The sequence below is a fragment of the Anas acuta genome, chromosome 1, assembly GCF_963932015.1.
Source record: "Anas acuta chromosome 1, bAnaAcu1.1, whole genome shotgun sequence".
Taxonomy (NCBI): Eukaryota; Metazoa; Chordata; class Aves; order Anseriformes; family Anatidae; genus Anas; species Anas acuta.
In genome coordinates this window covers 34,487,671-34,498,450 of record NC_088979.1, presented here as the reverse complement: position 1 = coordinate 34,498,450, position 10,780 = coordinate 34,487,671, and the positions used below count along the sequence as shown (strand labels likewise).

At 39.2% G+C, this 10,780-nt stretch overlaps 1 protein-coding gene and 1 long non-coding RNA gene across 7 annotated transcripts in view; one reads left to right on the top strand and one right to left on the bottom strand.

Moving 5' to 3' along the window:
* PCDH17 (protocadherin 17) overlaps positions 1–1,510 on the bottom strand; it is a 98,522-nt gene extending 97,012 nt beyond the window's left edge. For 4 of the 5 annotated variants that reach the window (XM_068675760.1, XM_068675777.1, XM_068675768.1 and 1 more), the window contains exon 1: positions 619–1,247. The gene's annotated coding sequence lies outside the window, so the exon portion shown is untranslated. Of the gene's footprint in view, positions 1–53; positions 521–618 lie in introns of those variants that run through there. The other variant, XR_011094509.1, reaches the window with a different exon arrangement.
* Positions 1,511–1,651: 141 nt separating this feature from the next.
* Positions 1,652–10,780, top strand: part of LOC137853410 (uncharacterized) — a 33,913-nt gene continuing 24,784 nt past the window's right edge. Inside the window, exon 1 of one of the 2 annotated variants that reach the window (XR_011094492.1) lies at positions 1,652–2,290. This is a non-coding gene — a long non-coding RNA (uncharacterized lncRNA). The remainder of the gene's footprint in view (positions 2,291–10,780) is intronic. The other variant, XR_011094491.1, reaches the window with a different exon arrangement.

Sequence of the window (10,780 nt, the reverse complement as noted above, 5' to 3'; positions counted from 1 at the left end):
TGCGCTGTCAAGTGCCTCTCTTTTCTTTCTATTCAGTATCTCCTTCCAATGACACTGCCGCCTAGTCCTCTTCATTTAAGGGAGGGGAGAGGAGAGGAAGAGAAAAAACAATTTGGGTGATGAATAAAGTGGCAGATCTTTTAATCGACTAATTCGCTTGTATTAAAGCCTATGCAGTTCCGTGGCTGGTGTGATGCATTTTTTGCAGCCCTTTCAAGCTTTAGTAGTCTCTCTGGGCATCTTGGTGTAGTGGGGAGAACAGCAGCAACGCTGGATACATTCACCCTGTCTGATTTACCTTTCCCAGTAAAATGATGTATAAGTAAATATTGGGGAATGGTAAATTTTATTTCAGGTTCTTTTTACAACCAGAAATAAATGAATGGCAGATCCAGAAATACAGGTGTTTGAATGTGCTGGATGAGTCAGATCCAGCGGAACAAATCACATTCACTATCGCCTCATGTTCCTCCCTTCACAGACATTAGTTGCAGCTTCTTCCTAACGCTTCTGACTCACTCTATAGACAGAAAAAAAAAATAATCAGATTTATGTTTTGGAGGGAAAAAAAAGGAATGAAAGAAGGGGGTGTCGGATCCAGCTACACTTTTACTATACCTCTTTCTCCTGGAGACTGAGGATCAGGAAAACAAGGCTGTTATCCACTCACTGGCATAGAGGCGCGTCTGTCTCCTGCTTTGCTGAGTGTTTTTAACCACCTTTCCTCAGTGTTATGTGTGAAATAATCAGAGATCTTTCAGATTAAGATAGCAAAAAAAATAAAAAACAACCCATAAGTTCCCAATGCATAGCTCACAGATCTAGTTCCAAGTCTCAGTCCTGCACTGCTTTTTTTCCTCCTTTATTTGAGTCCGGACCCCAAAGTACACAGTTAATTCTGCAACCTGTGGTGAAGAGGCTCTCAAAACCCCAAGAAAACACCCGATCTCTTCTCCGCCTCATTGACGGGTGGCCCCTCTCAAACAGACGGTCTCCAGCCTCAGCCAGACAGCACGCAAAAGCCACGCCGATCCCTGGTAAGCCAGATCCATTTCACCAGCCGCCCGCGGAGCAAGTGGAGGTTCAGCGAAAATTCAACAGTTGGAGCCGCTCGCTCGCTCTCTCTTTTTTTTTTTTTTTTTTTCTCTCCTCCGCCTCGCCTCCCTCACTGCAGCACTGGCGGTGCCGCCACGCCGCGCCGCGCTCGCCCAGCGCCGCTCGCCGACTGCCTCTATGCGCCGCACGCCGCGGCTTAAACATTGATACTGATTCACGCGCAGCCAATCGCCGCCCGAGCCGACGGACCGCCCCGGCGCCGCTCGGCCAATGGGGGGGCTGCGCAATTCGGGGGGGGGGCCGGGGGCGGGGCGGTGGCGGCGGGCGCCGGGTGCCATTGATGAGATCGCGGCGCTGCCGGGGCGCGCAGCGTGTGCGGGGGTCGGGCGGGATGAGGGGGCACCCCCCATACATACCCCATCCACAACCACCCTTCATTCCCCCCCTCCGTCCCTCCCTTCACTCTCCCCTTCACCCCCGCCCGCGGTTTTCCTCCCTTTCTATTTTTTTTATTTTTTTTTAATTTTTGTTATTTTTCCTTTTTTTTTATATATATTTTTTCTTATTTTTATTTTTGAAATCTTCTTATTTTAAATTTTTTCTTTTATTTTTTCTTTTATTTTTTCTTTTATTTTTTTTTATTTTTTATTTTTTTTTATTTTTATTATTTATTTATCTATTTATTTATTTGTTTTTAAGACGTATTGACAACTCCTCCGTGATGACGGGTTAAAAAAAAAAAAAAAGGAGGAGACGCGAGGTTTTTGGGGTGTGTGTGTTTATGTGTGTGTGTATCGGGTGTGACACCCCAGCCGCGCTCCTCCTTCAAATCGCTCCGAGGGAGGTGAGCGGGGAACACTGGATCCCCTCCCCACCCTCTTCCCTCCTCGGGGACCCGCACAGCCCGGGGCTGCGGGAGGGGAGGGCGGGTGGCTGGATGGGGAGCCCCCACCGCATGCCCCCGCCGCGGTTCTTGCAGGAGCCGCCCCGAGTGGGTCTCATCCTTCCCATCCTCGGCAGGAGCACGGGGGACCACCCCAGGGAAAGGGGGGTCGGTCACGGCGGCATCCTCCGGTGCGGGGTTCGCGGTCGCGGCGCCCGCCTCCACCCCCGGCACGGCGCTGGGGGGGGGGCTCTGGGGCGCGGGGGGAGGCCGGAGGCTGGAAAGGTGAGAGCTTGGATTGCCGGAGTGCCGAAAGGAAGCTGCCATTTGCGAGCTGTGAGTGACGAGCGTGTAAGTAGCATGAATCATTTAAGGTTTAAGAAAAAAAAAAAAAAAGAGAGAGAGAAAAGGGGAGGGAGAGACCAATTCTGGAGCAATTGTAAGACGCTCCTCACAATTATTTTAGTAGCGGCTTTTAAAAGATTGGGCTAAGGAAACTGCTTTTCTGCCTTGCTCAATAGGATAACCTCCAGCCCTTTCTGAGTTATGGCCATAAACATCATTCTCATTGGAGAAAGTCTTACTAATGTATAAATCCAAGTAAGTGCTTTTTCTAGACCCAACCCCCGTCCTGAAGATTTCTTTGCAGCTTTGAAACGGATAGTTTGCCATGCAGAACGACTCTGCTAGTAACCATTGTAAAACTAATGCTGTGTTAAAATGCGGTGTATAAATAAACTATACATACATTAGTGGCAGCGTAAAATCACTACTCTCAGACGTGCCAACTTTCTACGTGAGAGCGACAGACAGACGAAATAAAGGATATGTTTACAAAATAGGCTTCGCTTTCTGAATGCAGGCTTCAGATTGGCTGAGGAAAATCGGCGTATTCGTCCAAGTCACTTATTTGGAAAAGTCACCTATAAAAAGCAGCACTATTTTTAAAATGTGTCAAACACCAGAGTTAGCCCCTGAGCTACCAGGAGACCTCGTATCACCGCAGCTTGAGTCCTGTGCTTTCCTTTCCTTATTCTGTAGCCTATGCCAAGCCCGCAGGGTGTCTCAGGTTGTCCAGGTATCTTCTATGCAAGTTCTGCTAACTGGGGAAAGTGGTCATTGCAATTATGTCATGGCTCCCTCTAGCGAGCTAGGAAGTCTGCTGCATTTGGGGCATGTACTGTGCACGCGTGTGCCTACGTGTACGATAACTGGTTTTAGGAGGGAGCAGGTGGAGCACCAGCAGGATAAAACAATTTCAGTATTACAATGACATATACTGTGTAATAGGTTTCTTGCAGTGTATCTCTTGGTCTGTTTATGTTAAAAAGATAATTAAAAAGAAGAAGAAAAAAAAAAAAAACATGTATTTGACTTTTTGGGTGAGGAGGCCAGTGTCTCCATCACTTTTTTCAATAGCCTAGTGACTGCCTTTCTCTTTTATGTGACTCAGCATTACACAGTAAATACTCAGACTCCACAATGAAGTCAATACATTTGAGGGCACTCTGCAGTTTGTAAAACAAGTACTCGGGACTCTGAATTAAAAGGGAAAACTATATAATCCTTTATTCAAGTAACGGGAGTCTTTGCTTGTAAATTCTGCCTTTTTCTTCCATCAAACACCTTGCAGCTTACAACATCCCATTGGTGCCAACAACATGCATAGAATACTTAGAGGGAAAATAAATTCTGAATCACAACACTAGATCCTCAAACCTATGACTGACTATGGTGATGATCGTAAGTGAAGGTCTTATCCCTTCACCCTACAATTCACTGTGTTTTAGTCCTAACTTTATCAGACCTATTTTTTAATACTCATTTTCAGTCATGATTATTAGCGAGTTCAACTGATTTCTTGGAAATCACATCAGCTTGACATCTTTAAAAATTGTGGCACTTAATCCCAATAGAGACTTAGGTGCCTAACTGGAAAAAGTCAGGTAAAAAACTATTCCTGCATATGAATATGTGCCTCTGCCAGACTGATGTTTGTTACATCAGACAGTTTATAGCAACAAAATGGCATTTATTGATTTTAATCCACCTGTGCAAGTAATGAATATTTTATTTGTTCAATGATTTTACAGTATATCTAAAATGCGGTGGTTTTTTTTTTTTTTTTTTTTTTCTGTCAAATTTGTAGTACAAACTACCTATTTGATAGCTTAGAGTATCATCATAATTTTCTATACTATTTTTCTATACTATGGAAATTCTATACTGTATTTTTCACGTAGAAAAGATGGAAATAAGATGTGTGAAGGTAATGCCAATGAGGGCCAATGATCCCTATGTGCTGTGCCATGTCATTGTGTATTAAATATGGATTGAAAAAAAAAGAAACAAAATATGAACTGAATCTTAAAATACTTATTAGCAGTTTTGTGATAAAACTGTAGTGTAGAGGGGCTAATACATGGACAAAGTGGAAATCTTAAATAATCCTTCTATATGTGTATTCCTATTACACTATCAGGCTGATCAAGGAAAATATATTAAATGCACTGTGCTGGAGAAACTCAGCAAAGGATCAAAGTCCAATATAACAGCTCTAACAGTGATCTTTGTATGGAGGAATCAAATAATGATTTGGAAATCTATTTTTAACACTTGAAATGTTTGTTTATTGAAAGCTGTAATCTCACATCAACCTAAATAACAGGTAGTAACAAGACTTATCTCAAAACCAAGTTTGTTTGTTTTTTTTTTTAAAAAAAAAAACAAGCAAACAATAAAACATGAACATGATGCAATGTTATCCTTTTTTTCATTATTATTATTTTTTTGTGGGGAATGTTTGTTATAAAATCTAGTAGTTTATTCTGTTCTCAGCAAGAACAGGTAAACCTTTATCCCCAGTCCCATCTCCCATCCCCTAACTCCCCCCCCCCCAAAAAAAAAGAAAAAAAAATATATATATATAAACAAGAATTATCCTCAATCAAAAGTTTTCAAATGAAAATCTTTAGTCTCAGCATGAAGGGTACTTAGCAAAAAGTCTCAGAACAAACATCCCTAAACAAATAAAAGAAAATGGGAAGGCAAGGAAAAGATCAATATAGTTAAATGTCAAGGTTCAATATTTAAGTTATTTGAGCCTAAAATGTATCATTGGGAAAGCCCAAATCCAATCATCTTGAAAACAATAGAAAGAGGTAAAATTAGAAAAGCGGAGGAAGGAATTTGAGGAACAAAGAATCCATCTATCAGAGAATCAAAGTGACTGCTAAAAAAACAATCATATGCCTTATCAAAATGGGGAAGCCATAAGACAAAATTTGTGGACCTATTAGTTGGTCAGCTATAAAAGAGATAGTATTGCAGAGAAATTACATTTCTGTACTGTAGTACTCATAGCAAATGAAGATATTTCCTCATCATCTTTCTTTTTAGTAACAAAGATGAGATGTGGGTGTATATTGAGGTGTCAAGACAGAGATTCTCAAAGAGCAGAAAGTATCTAACTAAATGGTAGTCATCAAGAGTTCTTACAGAATCTAAAAATGAAGTAAATCAACTGTTAAAAATATGCTGTCATTAAAATCAGTTACTATGTGTGAGGATTAAAAGTTACAAAATCTGTTTATCTTCAAAAAAGACTAAAAGGGTGATCAAGGAGTTACAGTGTGGCAAGCTTTACTTTTAGTACTAGGAAAATTAGTTGAAATGACAATAAAAAATAGAAATCATATGGCATCTAGAGAAATGTAAGAGAACTACTGTCCAGAAACTCAATGAAATCGATAGAAACCTTTCCACTGATTTGATGCATCCCATCATGACAAAGTAGCAGAACTTACACAGATTAAAAGGGCATTTCTTCCGTTTATTAGTATTGTTTCAAAGTACCAACAGAACAATAGATTAGATGACTTCTGCGGCTCTGCATGGAAGTAGTTTTATGTCAATTTAAACAGCAAGACATGTGGAAGAAAGAACAGTTACTGAGAAGGGGAATAAGAACTGACAGTGCAGTAGGTAACGGCAAGAGAAGTGTTTGAGCAGATGGTATTAGTGGACTAATGGAGGGCAGGAGCCAAGAAGTGACAGAAATTCAAAAAGGATGCTGAAGTGGAGCATTGGGCTATTAGAACACTTCAGGGAAAGGGAAGCAGGAAGAAGGGGATAAGCCTGAGATTGTCACTGAAACATTTAAGACCTGCTTCTTCCATCTTGCTGGGGCATATTACATTTACAGTTATACCTCTGTTATTCTAGGAGGGAAAAAAAAGAAAAAGAAAAAAAAAGAGAAAGAGAGAAAAAGAAGAAAAAAAAAAAGGAGAGAGAGGTTCATAAAGCTTAGAGAAAGGGTGACTTGTTAGGCCATGGATAAGTGGCTTAGGACTTGGATTCTCATGTTTCTCTTCAGGCATGTTGTCTAATTTAGCACAGAATACAGAAACAACAATTTATTTAGCTTTATTTTTAAGTGAAATCTGATCTTTGAAGCTTAAAACCCTTGTAGGAGTGCTGGTAGTGCTCACTTTATGGAAAAGGTAGAAGCATATCCAGCTCTAAGATCAGGCTAACTGACATACATTGCGCAGATGAAACAAATCAGTTGTCACAGCCAAAGTGAATAGCTAGCAGTTAACTGGAGTTACCTAACTATACTAATACAAAATTTGAAGGAAGGAAAACACATGACATTTTGCTTGGAATATTGTTTCTCTGCATACCAAAATTCAAAGACATACCTACGTGTTACTTGAATGCAAAGAAAGAATGCACAGAGAATAAGCAGGAACAGGATGAACAGAGGTATTGAAACCTCTATTATCATATAGAATTAAGCATTGACACTGTATGACAACGGTCCTTTGGGACCCCACTGAAACTCAGGTGTGGAGCATACATACTGCCCCATATACTTCAAAGTTATGTACAGTGATGTACATAAGTTATGTACAGTGAGCTTAAGTATGGAAAGAATCTGGTTCTCCTGTCTTCATTATAAAAACAACAATGACAAAACAAGATTACTGACAAAATGGAGTGTGAGGAAGCCGGTGGGTGTTTTTCATGTTTCTTACACAGGAATGTCCCTAGGGACATTAATAATATGGGTAATAATTTGGAATTCACTGAAATCTCAGCATAGTGTGTCACTGCACCTCCTTTTAGGAATAAAATAACTGCACCTTCTATGTTATGATATTATTGAGAGCAGGCTGATATTGTTGCTGAGTCAAGCTGAATCTCTGGCTAGCTCTGCAGAACCAATAAGTTTCTTAACTGAAACATCACAGGCTTCCCACATTTCACACCTTCAAGCTTCAGGAGATTTGGGTCACTTCTTCAAAACAATTTCCCCAATTTTAATCATTCGGGTATTGCTCCTTATGGAATGGTAAGTTTTTATTTTTCACTCTTTTTTTTAGTGTTTCAGTATTACAGTTTCTTCAGAGCCAATAGTTACTGGCAGTAGCCAAAGAGTTATGGTAAAGTTTTTCTTTTCAAAGCACTGCTTAGGATTTGTATGCTGTAGCATCAGTCAGACAGGTCAGCAGTTGGTTTGTAAAGACAAAGACCAATGTCTTTATAGAAATTCAGAGACAGTGCTGCCACCTCCAAGTTGTGTCAGGAAGCAGAGAAGGCTCTAAAATAATTCCAATTTAAAATGCTACGTAGTGATTCACCTCTGCTGGTGTTCTTACCCTTACTGCCTAGCTGGAATGAAACTTCATCAAAACTTCTGGTTTTCTAGTACAGTGGTTAGTTTCCTGATAAGAATAGGGATTAACTATAAGTACAAAGCAATCTGTGTGTATAAATTTGAAGTTCCTACTGGAAAAAGAAGAAAATAAATTAACCCAGCTTTTTGATTGTCAGTTATTTCCATATTTTTGTTGTTTTAGTTTTTCTAAGTTAGCATTTGCACCCACCAACAAAAGTACAAACTCTCCCTAGGGTTTATGAAATTTCTTATACAGTTCATACTAAAGATTCTACAAGCTAAATTTGCCTGTTATGCAACCCTTTTGTTTCCAAAGTATTCCCTTATTCAGTTATGCAGTTAGTAGCTCTACTTTAAACATGACTGATTGCAACACTGTAAACAGTTCTGTTGTTAAATCTCACAGAGAGACTGAATTCCATTTACTCTCTCCTTGTAGCAATTTCATAAGATTAGGGGAAAAAAAGAAAAAAAAAAAAAAGAAAAAAAAAAAAGTAATGAAACTGCTTCTTCTACTCACCATCCCAAAAGTCCAGGGATACATCTAGGGAATCTAGGGATAAGTAATGATATAAGAAATCTACTGAGTCAAATGTCATGTTTGTATGGTTACCTTTAAAAGAGAGTAACATCTTTAGACTTTCTGTAGGTGAAAACCTTTTTTTCCTAGTTTACACATCTATTTGAAGTTAACCATTCAGTTGTGTTCCTGCTAACCCTTTTCATTTGTGTACTCCTGTGTGAGCTCCAACATAAACAAGGCTCGTAAACAGCAGACTATAGATGAGCTTTCAAAACGTTGTGTGGCATTTTACCCACATATCTGTCAAGTAAAAGGTTAGAATCTTCACATTTTAAAGAAAAACATACCAATTAGCAGCAATGCAAGGCTGTCTAGAGCATGAGGTTTTCAAAGCTTGACGTGTCTGTAAATGCAGCGCAATCCATTTATTTGTATGAAGCTCTCTTTCATTTTCTGATGGAGAGAAGGATCCAATGAGGGCCAAACCTCCAATAAACGTGCAAGTCCTCACAGGCATTACAAGATCAAGTTCTTTGCCTGATGTGTCCAGGACAGCTACAACTAGATAACGGAGTAGCATATGATTTCTTTGTATTTTTTGACTACCAAATTGAGACCTCAATACTGGTTTTGGTGGCATAATAACCAAATAAGATTGTCAAACACTCTTTTCCCCAATGTGCATGAAAATAAGGAAGACTGGAGGGTTTGCTTCCTGGCATGGGCTAGTGGAACTGCAGGTCATGGCAAAAGCTGGAGAGTGATAACAGCAGCCTGTGCAGGGCCACCCATCCCCATCCTGATGGGGCATTGGCAGCCAGCGCTTGAGGACATGCAGGGCTTTGGCTTCATCCCCTCAACACATCGGCCATCTGAGATGAGCTGACCTGACAGGTGGCTGGTGGCACAGAGTAGTAGGAGTTTGTGCCCCCCTTAGAGGCAGGGGCAAGCAAGAATGGAAATTACATTTCTAAAAGTCAAAATTCCCATCTCTGATTGCTCCTGGTATGGTGCCGCTATGCATCCCCCTTTCTGCAGGCAAACGGTTGTCTTGAATCTTGTCATAAGTGATTAGTCAGAATCCAGTACTAAAAAAACACCAGAACTAAATGTAATAACCAAGGTGCAAAATTAACCTTTAAAAAATCCTTTAACATACTGTAAAAACAAAAACAGATCCTAAAATTAAAACATGAAATATTGTATCCTTGAGACTGAATAAAAAAATAAATAAAGTGAATTTATCTGTCTTTATGAAAGATATTAAAGAGGTTTGGCTTTTCAAAACAACAAAGTGCCTATGTCCTAGAAATCAGGACCTTTAAGGCATCTTATCAATGAGTACTTAAAATCACTTGTCACTATGGAAATTTTAAAGTAATAGCACATGCTGTTGGAATGATGAAATAAAAAATAGAGAAAGGCTGGCAGAAAGAAAGAAAGAGAAGGAAGGAAGGATGAAAGGAAGGAAGGCAGAAAAAGAAATCCATGCAAATACAAATACTAGTTAGTATTTCTATTGCATGGTTCTATCTGTAGTTTTTAGTTTTATATAGGAAAGTGTATTCATGGCTGCTGTCCTGAGGAGTTTATAGCGTCAATAAATTAACATAAACTGATTGCTACAATTTTCTGTTTTATTATAATATCTTAAATTGTTAGCAGGTTTAAGAGCTTTACATACATCTAGAGATAACATCTGAATTGCAAATAAAATACTACAAAATGTATGTTGCAGACAGTTTTAATTTAATGTGCACAATCATTAAGTATTTAAATGGCTAACTTCTGGCATTTGCCTGTTCCGCTAGCTGTGTCCACTGTAGTGTAAAGGGGAGGGTACTGTATTAAGATGAGTAATATTTTATATTAAGATTTGGTTTACACTACAGATGTTTAATTTGCATCTAATGAGTCAGTTACATTAATAAAACAGTATAGTTATTTTAGATATATTCATTCAGATGTATGTTTATATTTTTTATCTTTTTATATATTTTATATCTTTTTATTATTTTATACCTTTTTATATATTTTTTATCTGATTTTTATCTTTTTTTTTTTTTTTTTAACTTCCTTATGTCTTAATAACTAGTTCCTGTTTAACATGCAGTAACTCCTATTAAACCTAGATTAATTGTTTTTTAGAGGATTGTTGTTTAGAATTTTACCAAATAAGTAAAATTTAATTCTCAATTCACTGCTTAATTTGCATATCAAATCAAGGGCATTAAAAGACCTCTGTGGTGCTAGGATATGCCATTTTGTTATGGTGAAGGGTGACCTGGCATTGGCTATATCCTCGTGTCTGCAGTGATGAGGCTGTGCACCCTCATTGCAGGGGAAGCTCAGCTGACACTGTGCTGCAGTGCATCTCTTCCCTAATGCAGGCTCCTGGCTGATGGGTGAGAGTATGAAGGCTGTCTTGGGGTGTATCAGTCAAGATTCCTATCTCACCCTTTTCTGAAGGTGCTTAATGATTCAAGGTATTGAAAAGCCCAAGTCCTTTATGAAGACTGTGGTTGACACTTTTTCACTTTTTTGTTTTGTTTTTTTTTTTTTCATCCCAGTGAAACAGTTTTCTATAGCTATGGTTTATCTGGAAAAGGAGCTGACACCTGAAGTGGAGAGACCC